Source organism: Danio rerio, chromosome 20 (assembly GCF_052040795.2).
Source record: "Danio rerio strain M-AB ecotype USA chromosome 20, GRCz13ab, whole genome shotgun sequence".
Taxonomy (NCBI): domain Eukaryota; kingdom Metazoa; phylum Chordata; class Actinopteri; order Cypriniformes; family Danionidae; genus Danio; species Danio rerio.
The window spans coordinates 26,714,576-26,733,995 of NC_141040.1; the positions used below are offsets into that span (position 1 = coordinate 26,714,576).

Below are 19,420 nucleotides of genomic sequence, written 5' to 3' on the forward strand. Positions count from 1 at the left end.
TATATATATATATATATATATATATATATATATATATATATATATATATATATATATATATATATATATATATATATATATATATATATATATATATATATATATATATATATTTTTTTTTTTTTTTTTATATATATATATATATATATTTCTTTTTTTTACTAACGAAATACAAACCTCTTCTACAAATGAACAATGAATTTATGCTCGCCAGACTCATAGTTTCTGTGCAGTATTGCCAAAATTACCAGGAGTAAAAATGTTACTATTTACCTCACCTGCGAGCCAAGTTGTAACAGTCAGAGGGTTATTTGTAACATGTGCTTAAATAGCAGATTTCACACAATTAATTTAAATGCAGATTACTTTAAATAGTAGCTATATTTCCTCAGTACTTGGCTCAATTTTTTATTCTACATAACACAGCATGTTTGTTTGTTTATTTATTTATTTATTTATTTATTGGATAAACACATTTGGATTTATTTCCATTATTACCCATTTATCCAATAATATACAATGCATTTATGTGCATTATAGCAATAAATAAAATTCTATTTAAAAAATATTTTCTATTAAAAAACATTTTGATATAAAAAGTTCTTAACATGATAATCAAAATTCCAAAATGATTTTGTTAGTTTATGGTGTACACTGTTGATGTTCAATAGAGAAGATTAGCCCATAATCAAAAATATGAATGACAAGTTTTTGGTATACTGTGCTCAAGTAATTACTTAAATCGTTTAAGTAAAAAAGTATGATCATTAGCTCATTAAAAAAAAAATCAACAATACAAATTCTAAGAAAAAAACCTACGTAAAACGGTAGAACTTGAAGACTCCGTTTTGTTTTCTACACAGACTCATATTTATAATTAACATTTGTTTTCTCTATTGCCCCCCATTTTGCCTGTCAAATAAAAATGATGTGTGTTTTACACACATGTTAAGCAGAGACAGAGGAGTAAATGAGAAATGTAGTCACCGCAGATGGATGGCTGAATGCACACAGAAAAGGAGAGATCTGTAGTTATGAAACAGGGTGAAACAAGACAGGATGTCATAAACATGTCTTTCAGGGTTTGTCTCTGAGGACCACAGTGTGTTCATTGAGAACATCAACACCCATTTCTTCAACACTCACTCTTACAGTGTGTGTGTGCGTGAGCGTGAGCGTGCACGTGCGGAGATATGCTTGTTGTACACCAGAGCCGTATGTTTGTTTTTCAGAGCCGTAATGGGAATGCCAGGTGTCATTTAGCCCAAAGGGAGAAAGAGCATTTCCCCCAAAACACACACACACACAGATTCATGCGGTGAATGCAGACACACTGCAAAGACCTCTTCATCTCTGATACTTAATCACTTCACAGCGGGATGCACAGGAAACCTTGCTTAAGACTCAAGTTCCTCCTATGCTTAAGAAAATATGAGTATTCATTCAGAACATTTCTTCATTTCTGTCACCCGATTTGAGTTTAGGTTCTATTGTTGCCTTTGGCTTGCGTAGTTGTGGCTTAAAATATGCCTAATATGCAGAAATTCGATTGATTTCTAAATAGTAACTACACTAGTGAAAGGGACTAGGCCAAAGATTTATGAAAGAATGAATGAATAAATGATTGAATGAATGAATGAATGAACGAACGAACGAACGAACGAACAAATGAATGAACTACACTAGTGTTATTGGAAAAAAACAAGTAGTTATAACTGCTTGTAGATCAACTAAGTCTGCTTCATAATTAATGATCTGTACATATTTTAACTGAACTTAATGACAGCTAAACAGAGCTGAATATAATCTAGTTGTCTAGATTAATCTAGTTGAGCTGTTCATTTTTAATGCTGACTGTTTGCATCATTGATTCTTGTATTTTGTCACAGTAAACCTGCTTTGTAAATGATAGAAAGTCGTATGTTTGCGAGCTAACACCAGAGGGCAGTGTTTCATGAATTATTATAGTTCAAGTGTACACAAATATGTTCCTGGAGGACTGTTGTCCTGCAGAGTTATGGAGAGCTGTATGTATCGCTGATTGCTGTAGCCCTCCAGAACCTGTTAATTAGCATCTTTATAGTTACTCAAAATTCCCAGATAAGTGTGTTGGAACAGGTTTAAGTTAAATTAGGACAACCTTGTTTAGTGGATGCTCAACAGACTTCTTTAGGTGATGAATCTCATGGCCCTGTCTCAAATGCAACACCAAAGCTCTCACAGTTTTCATTCAACATTTACATGCACTGATGTCAAATGAGAGGTCCAATGAGAAGTCTTCTGAAATCTAAAACTATGATTGAGAGACACTTCCATATTGCCCTTCCAGATGTAATGGACATGCATGCAGTATGTAGTTGTGATTGTAAATCCACTAGGCCACATGTAGTCATGACGTGAATTGCTGTTGCAGAACTGTGGCCTTTCAGGAGCAAGAGTGGAGACTTTTTTATTGTAGTGGATGCCCAAAAGAGTCCAGATGTTGGTGATGTAAATCCTCAGCGGTCTAATATCACCATATTGGCACCCTAACTGCTTTGACTGTTGGATTTTCTCTCAGTCTCTGTAGTATAATCAATCTTCTGAAAGCTTAATGGTCTAATCTTGGAAATTTTCCTCACCAGTAGGGGGCACGTTACTTTACAATTCTCTTCTCACCATGTACTGCCTTTGTCTGATAGCAGCTGACTTATCACCTCATTGCCCTGTGAGGCAGTCACTTTGCAGGCAATGATTGTGAATGAATTTACCTCACAAAACCAATTTCGGACTTCTAAGGCAGCATCCCGGTTGAATAAGGTACAGTGCATCACAGTAGATCCCTTTGGCCCTGTTTGCTGAGACTGCACTCCAAGCAAATGTCTGCCTGACTGTCAAAACAACATGAAAGTACAGCCTCAGAGAAAGACAGTTATGGTCTAGGCTGCCAGATGGGACTGAGCCACTTACAGTATGCTACTTTAGAAAATTGATCATAAGATAATCTCTGTTGACAGGATGTTACATAAATGTGCACTGGATGAGCCTTGATGACCTCTTCTGCTGTCTGGGTTTTTTTTTTTTTTTTTTTTTTTTTTTTAGGTTTTGGACAAAGCAATACACATAGTGATGGCTATCCAGATCCGTCTACTTAGAAAGGCCTCTGATTTAACTTTATGCATGTTAAAAAACTTTGGAAACTGTCAGTGCAGCTTTAACTGATAGCCACTAGTTGGCATAGTTGACTTGTTTTCCCTTTATAATACTTTGTGTTCCTTTTCTTTTCAGTTTAACCCTTTCAGGCTCAAATTAAGTTTTAGAAACAGGCTAAATCTATGCTTTTAACTGTTGCAAATCAGCAACGCCTGCCTTGAGAGGGTTAACAATTTTTTCTGCAATTAATCAGTTTCCAGCATTTAGTCTATTAAGATTCCTTTGCCTTGTGTTTGTGGGCCTTTACAGAGAGTTGAGTTTGTGCACACAGTGTTTGTGTTTATCTGTGAATCCTGACAGATCCACCTTGATTTATTGTTTTGTTGCCACTTTTGTCTTTCTCCTGAAAATTTCAGGAATACTTCTTAAGTGTTTGTTGACATATACATCATCTAGCTCTCACATCACTTCTGTACTCCAACAGCTTCACTGGCTGCCCGCTAAGTCTCGTATTGATATTAAGACATTGATTTTAACATATAAAACGGTTCATGGTTCTTTTCCCGGTTACATTTGTGATTTGATACCTATTTCTTCTGCCTCTTGTTGTTTAAGCTCTGCTTCGGGTCCTTTCAGCCTTGTAAACTCAGCACCATGTGAGGTAGGGCACTTACTTACCATGCACCCAAACTATGAAATGCTCTTCCTCCAAACATTAGGAAGCGACTTAAAACTTATCTTTTTCGGACTGTTTTTAATTTGTGATCTCTTTTATTCTCACTGTGTCTTTATTGCTTGATTTTGCTTTGTTGTTTTTTTGCTGTTTTGTAAGTGCTTTAGATCTGAGAAAAATGCATCATAAGTAACATTTATTATTATTAATAATAATAATTATTATTATTAAATATTTACAATAATAATAATAATAATAATAAATGTGTATTTTATATAGTTCCTTCTAGTGTTTTGCTGCATTAAAATGATCTAATCTCAGGTTTTCTACTTTGTAAGATGCCAAAAATATATATTTTTGAATCCTGATGAGTTCATTCATAAAAAAATATTTGTATACTGTTTATGACATGTTATCATGAGTCATCCTCATTCACTGGTGTCGTATTGTCTTGAACGTTTGTAAAATGTGTATGTAAGCTATATTTGGCAAGATTATGACAAATCTGTCTGCCACAGTTATGCTTTCATTTACAATAATGATTTGTTTATTTATTTTGTATTGTTGGTTACTTTAGGAAATTGAGGTTTACATGAATCAGATACGAGTCATTTTTAGTCACAGATGCTAGGAAGTGTCAATTGTGATTTTTAAGTGTGCGTACACAAACACATTAGTGATTTATTAAAGTGTATGAGTTTCTAGTATGTGGAATCAGATTAAATAAACTGCTTATGGTTACTTGGGAGTTTTGTTTGTATTGTTTGGTGCCTGTTAATGAACTATATGCAAACAGACTTTTAATTTCAGTCAGGCAACCCATTGGGCTTCCGGTGAATTGTCATTTTATACAAAATCACTGCGTTTAAGTTCTGATTTCTTAAAAAAAAAAAAAAAAGAAAAAAAAAAAACAGTGATCATCACTGCCTGGCTGAGATACAATATAAAGTGGGTCTCAGACCAAACAAGCATTAAATTATATTTTTCCGCACCATGTCTTCAAAATATGGAAATTAATTTTACCCCTGTATTTTCAACTGAGATTTTGTACTAGTCTGCTGTGCAAAAAGCCCATTAGCTGTATTCAGGGTGTTTTTATTCTATATGGTCCCCTATAGGGGGCAATAGAGCCACAGAACATTATAAAATGTCAAGTTTGAAAGGTCAGCTGAAATAATGCTTAAATTCTTCACATAGTGTTTCTTTTAGATAAGTTTTTAGTTGACAGAATCATAATTATAATCACTCAATACCTAACACTAAGCAAAGGGAAATATTGTTCCAAATTGTGACTTAGTATTTTTCTTGTGTTTAATCCTTGAAACAGGCCTCTGAATTTAATTTGGCCTATTTAATAAAGTGTTTGTGAGTGGCTCTAAAATTCATTCATACGGATGTGGATAATTGCAACTAACCTAATAAGTCACAACAGCCACAAAGCAGCTGTTAGAAAGATCCATATTAATGTGCGTAAAACCGGCTACAGCAGGTCCTGTCTGAGTTAATGTAACATAATGAACTCATGCATATGCCCACTCGCTCACTTTATTTAAGCCACACATGCTCACTGTTTACATGACCGTAATAAATAGATTCACCCTGAAATTTTGCAACGCGTCTCTTGAATCCTAATTTCTACTTCTAGTTTTCATGTGTATATATCACTCTCATTCTGTGGAAGCATCACTCACTTGCAGGCCCATTAAATGATCAAATGAAGTTTACCTGAGGCTGCTCTGGCTATTTGTCTATAGCAGTCTATATTATAAACTCTCATAGCTCAGGAATTCACTTGTATAACAGATGGGAATGTATGTGTGTGTGTTTTTCAGGGTTATGTAAGAAACTGATATGGCCAGCATTTCTATAGAGCACTGCATATACTGCAGCCAGTCAATGTCCCATTCGAATGTACAGGCACATGGCACATGACACTTTATATGGGATAATCGGATCAGACAGTGTGAATTTGATTTTTATTTGGGTTGAATTATGTCTGGTTTTACAGTAGTGTTGCATGAACTTCCACAGCACACTGTCTGCTTCAGGGATGAGATACCAAATGAGTAGCTCAGACTATTGATGAGTTTAGGGATGTGTTCTGTTAAGCAATCCCCACTTTCTCATGCACAAGAAGAACATGTACTGTATTTGAAATATACCTGAAGTAACAAATGTTCAAATTTACAAAAGCAGTGCCCTTTACTGGATTTGCTATTTGAAATGTGTAACAAACCATACCTGGCACAACATCTTTTTCGTTTTACAAATGTGTTGGCTGAGGCACGCATTTCAAGTGAGCCAGGTGTTGAGATTATCATAAAACTATTTTCCAGAAGGTTCTTTGCAGAATATTGTTATCCCCTCAAAACAATACCCTAGTACATAATTTGAAAACTAATATGGTATAATGTTTGCATCACATCCGTATGGACTTTTGGACAACTTGCTTGGTGTATTACCTAGTAATTACAATGTTGCTCTTTTAATCCACACTTTTGAGCGTAAAGTGTCTGTACCTTAGAAGTACAGCATGTGTTTGTAACCAAAAGGTGCAATGGTATACCTTTTGATAATTTTAGTAATAAAAATAATATGTAAACCTAAACCTTTAAGGTACCAGTATGGGCCTAATAGTCAATGTCAAACTAATAGTTTGGTTTTAGGGTAAGGATTTAATATTTAATGTTGTTTGCGGTGCACTGTAAAAAAATGCTGGCTTCCACACAATTCTTTTTTGTAATCCCAACAGTTAACTTAATAATTCTTACAAATTTATGTTGGTTTAACATGAAACAATTAAGTTTTCTTATAAAAACATAAGAATTTGTGTGGTTTCATCTAACTTTAAATAAGTAGCAGCAAAAGTTTTGAGTGCATTGTAAAAATGCTAGGTTCCACACAATTGGTTTGTGTTGGCACAACAAGAAGGAATTAAGTTAACTTGCTAGTTTTTACAAATTTAAGTGAATTGAACATAAAATATGCTATTAATTCACCTAAAAATTAAAATGTAACCACCTATTAAGTGGTTCCAAACCGTTGTAAGTTTCTTTCATGTTTTGAAGAATTTTAGAAACTGGTAAGGATTGACTTCCATTGCCAAAGAACAAAAAAAGTATATATATATATATATATATATATATATATATATATATATATATATATATATATATATATATATATATATATATATATATATATATATATACATACACACACTATGAAAGTCAATGGTAACGGGTTTTCAGCTTTCTTCAGAATATCTGTTGTGTTCAACAGATGAAAGAACCTTAAACAGATTTGTGACAAACTGAGTTGACCTCAAGAACTGGATCAGGCCAATATGTGAACAAATCATTCAGACCAATTTTGTTAAAAGATCTGTTGAGCGGTTTGTTTACACGAAGAGCTACCTGTATTGCGAATTTCTGTGTGAATAAATAACATTTTGAGTGCACACAAGTCATATGGATCACTTTTACAATGTTTTTGTTGTGTTGGAAAAAAAAATACTGCTAAATATTCAGTTCCATGCTGTATTTCTGTTTAACTCCAGTATACCGACAAGCTAGCTAAAGAAACAGCAAACATAAAATAATTTGCAGCATGTACTTCAACTAAACCAAAGTCCAGTCATGTGTGTCTTATGCCACCATCCCCAAACACTTTGCTTTTGTAAAAAGTAAACATTTGCATAACGTCTTTCTACCCATCCACAGCATCATAACTTCTCAAAAATAATTGGCTTTTAACTCAAGTACACTAAATGTCTACACGTGCAGAGTGAAATAGTCACTAAACTCACTGCAGCATTAACGTCAAGTACACAAAGTATCCTGCTACACGTGTCCTGTGACACAATCACCATATAAATTGTGGCCTTTTCTCAAGTGCACGAAACATTTAGGTACACGTGCACACTTACCAAGGGAAACTCAGCTTTTACCTTAAGTGCACTACATGTCGAGCCACCTGTGCCCTGTGGCACCATCACCAGACAATTAACTGCAAGCTTTTTTCTCAAGTGCAATAAATGTCTTGTTCTGAACACAAAGTGGAATCAAGGTAAACAATCCATCGTTTTTTTTTTTCAAGTGCTCTAAGCGTCAAGGTGGATGTGTGCAGTGAAGAAAAAACAAAGCTGTATTTACCTCAAGTACTCTACATGTCGCCACCAAATCCATAGCTTTTCCTTCAAGCATGCTTACTGTCTAGCTACAAGTACACACTGTGTGTTTATAATAGAGATGACGTTCTTCATCTGTCTAATTGTACTTGGCATAATGAGTAATTAAATATTTGAAGATTTAAATTATAGCGCTAATTATGTTTCTATCCAAAGTTGCAGATTTAATTTATGTGAAAATCTGGAATAACAAATAAAACCTTTGCAAATAAAGCACTGATTCCATCCAATGCCTCAAAGAGAATGAAACACAGTATATAAACCTTAATATAATGTCAAAAAGAAAATTGGATTTACTTTTATTAATTTTTTTTGGGGGGGGGGCATTTCATATGGAGTGGTAATTTAAAGTACTTTTTATACACATATATACTTATTTAATAACATACTTGACATGTCAATTTGCACATAACAGCTGCACATACAGTATAACATTGTAAATAAGTAATATACCTGTACATACACTTGTCAATTTGTATATTTGCATTCACTACTTAATGTTTTTAAATATATATTTATTATCTGTTTTTTGTCCTGTCTCTGTAGTTCTGTTGAACTGTAGAAGCTCTGTCTTGAAAGCAAATCGTTTGTCTGAACATACCTGGCAATAAAACTCTTTCTGATTCTGACTCTGATTTACATAAACAGGAATAAAAGACACATATAAGTAATAAAAAAACAAAGATTTAAAATTATTAAAAATAAATAAAAATGGGTTAAAGTGGGCTTCAAAAGAACTGTAAAAAAGAAGGAAAGACACAAATAATGTGAGCTGTTGGATGTAGCACAGTGCTCATCAGAAAATAAAATAATTTTGGCAGTGTGAGACCGCTCTTTGGGAGTGCAGCCATTTAAAACTGTTCTGGGGGTAATAATACTGAACCACTTTGATGACAGACTTTGGCTTAGGGATTTTAGAAAGTCCAAAACTTTCAGATACTTTATAATGTAGTTGGTGTGGTGGTTTGTCCATTAATGCCATTCCATTTTTTGTTATCTCAGAATCTGTTAAAACAAAATCCCATGACTTTTTTATGCTTGCACACTGGTGTATTCGGTAAATGTGTTTTCATTATTTAATTTTTTTCATATTGAATAATACTTTTATCTTATTCAGTTGCACGCATACTTTTTTTTTTACACGTCTTGTCATTTCCATCCAGCAATTTTTTTTTCAATATTATAAAATCTGCATATTAACAGGTTTGATGGAAACCTAGCTTCTGTTTTTTTTGGTGCATACAAACAGCACCAAGGCATTACCAATACATTATTTAGATCTTTACAGAACTAGACTGGCACATTTTATAAAAATGAATTACTGCTTTAATATAGGATTGAAACTGAACTTTTAAAGTTCATGTTAATGCACTCACTGACTTCTGTATGGGCAGATCTTAATGCAATGTAGACGCTGACCTGCAGCTGTACAGATCATGTACAGAATAATATCTCTCATCTAGATTTTATATTGTAATCAGTGATTTCTTGACCTTCGCCAATAGCACAGAATAATCGCAGAGGAATATTCATTTACTTTGGAAACTACTATGCCCCACTTTTTCCTGTCAATGAAGGTCATGTAATTTCTGAATAACATTACATTCATATTCCTGATGAGTCGTTCCATCTTGACAATAATTAAATCTGTAAGACTGGGAGTTTTGGAATATTTTAAATAATCAAGCTTAACATTTTCATATATTGGTGACCGTTCATCTCAATTTGATTTGCAAATCAGATTTTCAGTTCAACCTTGTTGTCCATGCATATGTTCCAGTTTTATTTTAATGTTATTTCAATATACTTCAGTTATATTTCAGTCACACATTAATTTAAGTACCAATTCTCATTATCAAGTACTGTCTTTTTGCCTGCCTATTATTAGCATTTTGGCTGTTTATTTATACTTATAAAGCACATATTTGGCATGATCTTATTTTAAATCCAACACAGTCTCATTGGGAATGTGTGCACAGGTATACATTTTTTTGAGAACCGAGAAGTATGTACTTGTGGGTACATATGGCTGCATTTTGTGTGTAAAACGAATAATACAGGGCGGTATTTACTTCCATATGGATGACTTTTTTATGCCATGATTAGTTAGATTATACATGTTTATAGAGTACCTGGGTCAAAGTTCTGCGAAGGACAATTCCAGAAACCAGGTGTGCGTTGTTGTAGTAGAAGCACGTGGCCAAGATGCCTTTTCTTTTCTGGTTTGCTTTTGAAAACACTAATGAGTTAGGTTAAGGGGGTGGGTGGGTCAGTCGATATATATATATTGCTAATATATAGTACATGACAACAGGCCAACCGACTTCACTTATGGATGTGCATGACAAAGACGTTAAGATACGCAACAATATACACACTGGCCTCTGGTGGAATTATGAAAAATGGCACATACAGTATGAGAGAACATGCCACAATGAGATGTAAACAAATATGAATCCCAGGGCACATAATTGAAATGAGCCTGGGTTATTTACCTTCCTAATTCTACCCAATGCATAAACCCAAGTACTACCTTAATAACTATTATTAAGCAGAACATTAGGAGCTTATTGAGCTAAAACTCTTAGTTAATGGTTTAATATGAGAATTGTAACTTAAAATGTGACCAATATAAAAAAAAAGAGTATATATGTATTCCAGTTTGTTATTTTCAATTGTTTTATGGTCTGTGTTTATTTTTTATACTTAAATATTTTAACAATTTTTTAAATTATTATTTTATCTGATATTTATATTTTTTATTCATTTTCAGCTCATTTTATTAAAGTTAACTTATTAACACTAATTAGCTTTTTATTTTATCTCTTAGCACAGTCCAAAGCAAATACATTTGTATTTTGGCATTTGTCATACTCCATAGCTATTTAGAGTTGACATTTTATAAGTTCATGCGTTTACTGGAACAAATTATCTTCACAATTGTTCACTCTAGCTTTTTGAACATAGCGACATAAATGCAATTTGTGCCCTATAAAACCCTTACTAATGTCATTGTCTCTGTATAATGCTCTGCTAGATTTTGACCACATACAGCCTCCAGGTTAAAGTGGGCTGATAGCGCATGCTCCGTGTCTTCATTTGATGAGAACAGTGAGATGGATTGTTTCAGAGCTCATACTTTCTACTTTACTCACACTGCAGGGGCAGAGATGGAAGCCTAGTTTAAGTGTGTGTGTACTGTATATCCAGGAGCACCATAGCGTGAGCTACCATAATTGAACCTCAGCGCTAAAAATACAGCCTGCTGCCTTGGTCTTAATCTATACTTCCTATCAAAAGCATTAACCTTGAAATAATACAACTGCTAAAATCAAATATTCACATCACACGCAACTCTGAAGGAAACAAAGCAAGTGAAGACCATAGAGAACCAGCAGCCAAGGCAATCTAATAGCGCATTGCAACCAATTAGACTGGTTGTTTGGTGTGTGTTTGCTTTCAAGACAGAGAGATTGTGTGTAATTGGGAGCCAAGAACTGAATGTGCGTAGGCATTGGTTGTGTTAGTTTTCTTTTTCTTGGGAGTTAAGACAGTCAATGGAACCATATGGTCAGTGTGCAACGAGTACAAACATCAATCTGACCTACTCTGGGATACTTTAGATCACATCAGATCAGATCCAATTTTCACTTTCACATTTGAAACATTTGTCCTAAAAACAATGTTATGTCCAGTGTTGGGGGTAATGCATCAAAATAACGCAAGTTACGTAATAATAATACTTTTCTAAGTAACAGGTAAAGTAACACATTACTTTTAAAAAATAAGTAATAATATTTGAGTTACTTCTTTAAAAAAGTATTGCAAGCTATAGTTTTCAGTTTAGTCAACTCACTTTTAAAACATAAACTGCTGAATTAAAATGAACGTAGTCACTTTGAATCCTGCATGCAATGAGAGACTGCAAAGCCTTACATTTCAGTTATGGAAATTCATCAAATATTATTACTATTTTAAACACATGGAAGAAAATAAAAAAGAGGATTATCTGAATAGACAGTGATTTTACTTTTTAATAAGACAAAAAGTACAAAACTAACAAACCTATTGCTTCAAATTTCATTAATCTGTATGTATGGCATGTATGCATAGCTTTGGTGTCAGGAAGTTCTCTGAAGATAAAATTATTCTGCATTAGTTTTTTTTTATATGTTTTTTTAAGGTAAATGAAGGTTATACAGTCTGTTGTTGACTGCAGACCTCCTCTATTTAAAAAAAAAAAAAAAGAAGAAGAAAAGAAAAAAAACTGCAAGTTCTGAATAAGATCAAACCTCAGCCAGGTCAGAAAAAGTAACTCAAAAGTAACATAACACCATAAAAAGTAACTAAGTAACACAACTAGTTACTTTTTTGGGAAGTAACTCTATATTGTAATGCATTTTATTCTAATGTAACCTTCCCCAACAATGGTTATGTCATCTTATTTCTTGAATCATGCTTAAAGCAACAAATTTCAGCACAGTTTTAGCAGTTTGTGTACTGTATTGATGCTGGTTTTCTATACTGGCCACCATCTTGTAATTTTGACCACAACACACTTTTACAAACTTGTCTCCACACTTTTCATCAGATGTCAAAAAAGTGGTGGATCATGTTCCAAAAATAGTCAGCTTAAAATCTTGAAAGGTTTTTAAAATAAAATAAAAAATCTAAACCAACGTAAGGTTGCATCCCAGCAAACCATTAGTTTACAGTTCATCATGTCCATTTAATATGTTATGGTACTAAAATTATTTGCTATATTCTGAACATGAAGAAAGTTTAGAGTCTTACAGTGTTCAACAATACCAGTTATATAATGAAAAAATTGGCTGTCCTCCATTTTAAATTGTGACTTAAGATGCTGTATATTGCTACTGTGATGCATTAAAGCAAAATTAGACAAGCACCAATGGCACTGTTGACACTTTGTTATATAACTTTGTTAAATAAAACACAATTTTTTTTACAAAAATGTTTTCTTTAGATGTTCCAAAGTTTGGGGTTCTAAGATCTCGAGACCCATCAGGCAAAAATGTTTCCTAATCCAAACCATTTTATGTAGAACACCAAGAAAATTGCCTTTGGAAATGGCAGTCGTTTCAGTCAAGCACAGTTGTACATTGTCAACACTTTAGTTCTCACCAGATTTGGCTCTCAAACCGGAATGTCTCTTAAGTTTAAACCTTATTGTGTTTGACAAGAGGTATGAATGTCTGTTTGGCGATGCACCAAAGCTAAATTAGTATTCTTTGTTATTGCACCACTTGATGTAGTCTTGTGCAGAGCACAATGTAGGTCAAACTGCCTAAAGTACTTATTCCGATTGGCTCGTATAATTGTTTGCAGGTTTATTGTTATGACAGGCTTGTACTCGGACATCTTATAGTATTTATGGGCACAAGGATGTTTCTGGGTTCAGTCTTCATAAAAAAAGTTCAGACTTATTCAGGCCATCTGTGTGTGTTTTTCTTATGTAAGACCACTGTGTGATCGGAACCGTCCTACATCTTGACCTAAATTCAGAAGAGCAAGAATTATAGTATATACTTAATGTGCATATTGTCTAAAGTATACTGCTGTTTTAGCACATGTGATGCAACTTATGTTTTATACTATGCATACATGTGCAAACGTATTTTTCTAAAGCTTTTAAAGTATGCTTTTTATGCATTAGCAAACTACAACATTAGTAAACTACTTTTAAACAATTATAAATAAATGTTTTTATTCTTCATACAGTAACTTATGAAGTGAAAAAAAGAGGAATTACACTGGACTATAGCCTATTTTTTATTCACCATTTCAAAACAAGTACACTTAGAAGGGCACATATATTAAAATGTACATCAGCTTCAACTGCTTGTGTGTATATAAGCTCTATTTTCTATACAGTGACTATGTACATGGTAAATAAGCATGTAGACAGGTCTTTATGATCATATCTGTATGTTTACATGAACTCATCTGAAAGAGCCTACTTGAGGAAGGCCAATCTGCTTACTAGTACACATATCTGCACTAATACAGTATATTGCTTTACTCCTTGCTTCTTTTTTAATCAGGTTAATACTTCAGATGTGGGATTTGAACAAAAAAGCTGAAAGTAATCCAATAATATACAAACTCTTACATGTCCAGAGCCTTTGATCTTAATTTTTCCTACTGAAACTTCCTTTCTACATGACTTGATATTTTATACACACACGTACGCCCAAGTGATAGGTCACACACTGTAACTCCTGCTCTTCTTCCTCTTCTGTGTTTTTTGTTCTCTCTCTCTTATTTTCTCTCTTTCTCTCTCATCCAGCCATGGTTTAAAAGGATTATTATGAGTCCCACATTGGGGCGAAGTGGTTATGGTTTAAAGGATTAGAGTAGCAGAAGTAAAGAGGGTTGAAGTGTTCCTGCCGGATTTCTCCTGTTTCCTGGATAACCGTTCAGCTTCAGAGATCAGCATTTATTTCCTGCCTTTATCCTTTGTTCTGCATCTCGAGACCTTTCAGATGTATACAAAGTATCTTGGGTCTTGACCTTGTCCTTCAGTTTCACTCAACTCTGGCCTCTTAATAGTCTAGTATGCGTGTATTTTATATACAGCTTTTGTTTAGTGTGCATTAAATTGATCAAATGTGGCTGTAAATGCATTATTAATGTTCCAATAGATGCTCTAGTTCAAATAAACACTGTTATTTCCTAATTGCTAAGAATTATGTACAGTTAGGTAATGTGTTTTTAATAATAATAATATTTCACTCCGTTAATTTTATAATTATTGTATTTTTATTAAGTAATTTGGGGCATAATAGTCTAATACTTGAATATTTTAATATGTTTTAAGTTTCAGATGCTATAACTACATCCCAACTATTGGTTCCATTGTATATGTAAACATTCAAATGAGCGTAAAGAAACAAACCAGTTTCAAAGCCTTGAACTCAACTGGTGTTGTTGCTTTGAGAGCTGGCTTGTGTTTTGTTTTTGGCTGGTGTCTAGATCTCACTTATAATCTTGAGCTGTATGGTCTTGACTATAACAAGGTGGATGGCCAGATAAGGTCAGTGGAGTTGGAACCATGGGTGCCAGGCAGGCTGTGATTAATTTTTCTTCAAGCCAGTCGGGTGATTGAACAGATGCTGGTGCCGCTGCAGCCTCCTGGAGCTCGACCCATTGACAACAATACAGATGACTGTAGACCAACAGATGATGTCAAGAATGTTAAACTTGCCCAGACTTTATAGCCCAAATTTAAACAAACTATCACCTTATCCTCATCTACTTTATACTTGTATACTTTAGGTAGGTCACTAAATTAATTTTTATGTGTTATATTGGCAACAATATCCAACAGTTCTGTCTGGTTCTCGAATCTGATTGGCTGATAGCCGTGTAATGTGCTGCAAATCACAGCACTCGTTTAGCCTCCTTTGGGTATTACTCCGCCCAAATAGTGACAGCAGATTAATAAACTCACTACGGTTTAACAAATATTGCTGCTGTTGGACAACATAATGTACTTTTGAGGCTTTTTTAGGCGAGAATGTAGTTGTAAGATTGCAACTATGCAGTTTATTTCTAAGGATATGTGCCTATTTTAAATATTTATAATTTCGACAGCACAAATCAAAACTGATCAAAACATTCTAAAATTGGTGATTCAATAAAAAGTCTCTCTCTTTTGTTTGTTTTAGTGCTCTATTTATTGCATACCATAGTAATTGTAGTGTATTGAGTGTGTATTGAGTGTATTGTAGTGTATTGAGTGTGTTGGCCACTCTTTGTATACCCCTGAGTTACTTTTTGGTTGGCCATCTGTTTATTTCTAATGAGCCTCCTGTTTTCGTTACTGCAGACTAGTTCAGTAAAAAGAAAGAAGAAATGCTCACAAGTGTTTAGCGTTTTTCCTTATCGCAAACAAAACATTAATCTGGTAGTGATTGCGTTGCTTTGACTTTTTCGGGGTTAAATATTGTGATCTCTCGATTGCAACAGAGAAATACTGGAAAATATCTCTAGACTGATGGCATTTCATGCTATTCAGCCTTATAATCTTAAAATGTTAGTTAAATTACTCGTTTTGTCGTTACTTTACACATTACGCTAGAGAATCATTCAAAAACTAGCTCTAAAGTGACGTTGGTGAATTAGTAATGGTTTCTGCTGGTCTGACGTCAGCTGCAGATGTGAAGCAATGGCAGAAGAAAGTAGTTCCTCATACGAAAAGATTTTTAGACTCAGTGTTTGATTTCCTTTTTTTATATACATGATTGTGTTGTCGAACTGTTGTATAAACCCAATATCACACTCGTAGCAGTGCCATATAGCTGTATAATGTCATTGGTGGGACACTAACGACTGATTTATACTCCTGCATCAACCGCATGTGTATGATGTGTACGCAGCCTTTACGAGGTCGCATAGCCCTCACCGTGGCTGACGCCGATGCTGACACGCACCTTTCAAACATCGCAACGACACATAGCGCAAGCTCTGTGATTGGTCAGCTTGGTAGCTGTGACCCGTGTGGGTGGGACAGAGAGCCACGCAAACCCGTTGGAGCCAGTGTTTACAAGTGTGGAGTCCCGTGAAGTAGCTCCATGGGGAAAGATTTGTTTTGTCCTTACCGTATGAATAATGTTGTTGCATTTCTGCTGGTTTCCACCTCAGAAGGAGCGAGTTATAGCTACTTGTTCATTTAGGGTAGCATTCAGAAAAACCAAACACCAGAGAAGAAACATGAACGTAACATAAAAACTTCACTGTCATGTAACGTTTGGGAAGTGTTATTCCAGAGCAACACAAACAGCAAGCAGAAGTATAAATGTACTTCAAAGCGCAAGGCAGGCACCATGGATCCCACTGATCACTCGACACAGAAGTATAAACCAGCCTTAAGGCACTTTCCTCTCTTAAGTGCCAATATACAGCCATATCTCACAGCTACTCATGTCTGTATATATATATATATATATATATATATATATATATATATATATATATATATATATATATATATATATATATATAGGGATGTAACGGTATCAGAATTTCACGGTTCGGTAATACCTCGGTATGAATGTCACGGTACGGTATTTATTGAATCATTTACAGGAAAAAAAAACTTTTGAAAATACTCCAAAAAAGTGCCAAAAGTGTCAATGACATACAAATTAGCCATCTATCTGTAAGCTTTGAAACACTAACTTCAATTTTAATAACAAAAAATTATTAAACCATGTAAAAAAATTAAGTTTCAATTTAGTATTGTTGAAAACTCACCACATTCAACATTTAATCACTCACTCACTTAGATAGAGATGGGTTTAAAGAAAAATTATCATATAACTATAATCTGGTAAAAGCTGGTATCTCTGGGTATTTACAATGTCCCCTGCAACAGAAAAAAAACCCTCTCATTTGGGACTGGGGTTTCTGGGACAAGAGAGATATGACTTGGCCCATGTTGACAGCAGTGGGTAACGTTGTGCATTGTCTTTCCACCACTTGAGAAGACAAACCATGAGTGAGATAGAGATCTCTTTGCGGTACAAGTCAATGTCTGCATCAATCTGAACAGTGTGCTGTGTTTCTGCAGTCCCCATGACTGTTATTAGTCGTATTCCCCAACTTGCAGGCACGTGCACACATAGGGCTCAACCTGTGCAGTGCACATGCCCTTTTTAGTCTTGGATAGAAAATGCCCTTCCAAAACGATCAAAAGTGCCCCCGCGACGCGACACAACCTCCGTCCAGTCCAGCCCTTCAGTAGGCGCGCGACAACACCTCTCTTGAATATGCGCGCTCAACCCCCCCTCGGCGCTTTACAATACGCGCGCCACAACACAGCTGATCAGAACGCGCGCCACAACACAGCTGATCAGAACGCGCGCGACAGCACCGCTATTCAGCACGCGCGCGGCGACAACACCCGCTTTAGGTTCGATCATTTCCATCTTTTTTTCATCTCCGCTACTAGCAGCACACTCCATTTCCGCATTACTGGATCTGTAGCGACAACAGACCGCAAAGGATTATGGCCACGCCTGGGCTGATGGGAAATTAAGTTTCAGCTACGTCCCGTTCGCTTCATTCGCCTGAGCAAATTTTCTCAGAAGACCTATAGTTTTACCGAGTCATGCGACTTCGGTAATATCGAAAAAAATTTATATTGCGGTATGACGGTATTTACAATACCGTTACATCCCTAATATATATATATATATATATATATATATATATATATATATATATATATATATATATGCTGGTTGCTAGAGTGTTGTTTTTGTTCCATCTCCATTTATTTTATCATTGTAAAATAATGACCTGGTTGTTATGTTTATGTATATGGTACATATTGGGCTGCGCATGTTGTAGTTATGTACTGTACTCTTGACAAAATGTGTGTCATCCTCACTGTATGCATAATCTAGCATATCCATAAATGTACTCTAATAATAATTAAGATATTATAATAGTAATTTAAAGCCAACATAATAAAACAAACCAGCAGTGAATGCTGGTATTTAACACTTTCCATATAGTGATCTGTCATTTCACTGGTTGTACTTTAAGACTGATACAACATTGGTTGGTTTCAAGTCTTTGATCCAGTTCAACTGATTCAAACTACCTGATTCATTCTGAGTCATTGAAACATGTACTCAACCCATTTATGACCCTGGACCACAAAACCTGTCATAGGTGTCAATATTTAGAAATCAAAAGCAGAACAAATAATATTTTCAATAGCTATGTTTTATCCACCTACTGTATTTTTATGTGCATTTTGGATTTGCACATAAAGAAAGAGTTGATGGAAACACCATGATCTGCATAAGTTTTAGAAAATGCACATAACTAAGTAGGATAAACTTTTGTAAACTATGATGGAAAGACTTCTGCTAAACAAATTCCATTATAGCCATTAAAAAGAGCATGTGATTTTGTTATAAGAGATCATGTGATGATAAAAATGTGTGTGAATGGACAAATCAGCAGGCTGAGTGCATTGTAAAATATCTGAAAATGTTGTTTTGGTCATTGTAAGGAGTCATTTGGCATTAGTGTTATTATTGTATATTATTAATTACCTCCAGAATCAAGAGTATCTGTGCTCCATGTCTGACGCCTTTAAATGCCACCACCTGTTCATTGCTTGTTGGCATCGTCTTCTAAGGTAATTTATTTTCAAGACAAATGTTAAGATAATTTATTAAATATAGAAAAGATTGATGCAGCTTCCCCTACCGCAGCAAATAAAATTTTTACTGTTGGTATTTGGCGCCAGTTGATCAGGAAGTGACGATTTTGTTCTCTTTGACTCATTGGATAAAAACGCTGCTTTATTCACACATCTTTTATGCAATATTCCGATTTTGCGCATACATTTAATTTGCATCTTTGGATGAAAACATAGCTACTGA

The 19,420-nt window shown here is 34.6% G+C and overlaps 1 protein-coding gene across 6 annotated transcripts in view; it reads left to right on the forward strand.

Annotated features, from left to right (window-relative positions):
• Window positions 1–19,420, forward strand: part of scfd2 (sec1 family domain containing 2) — a 267,076-nt gene that overhangs the window by 137,071 nt on the left and 110,585 nt on the right.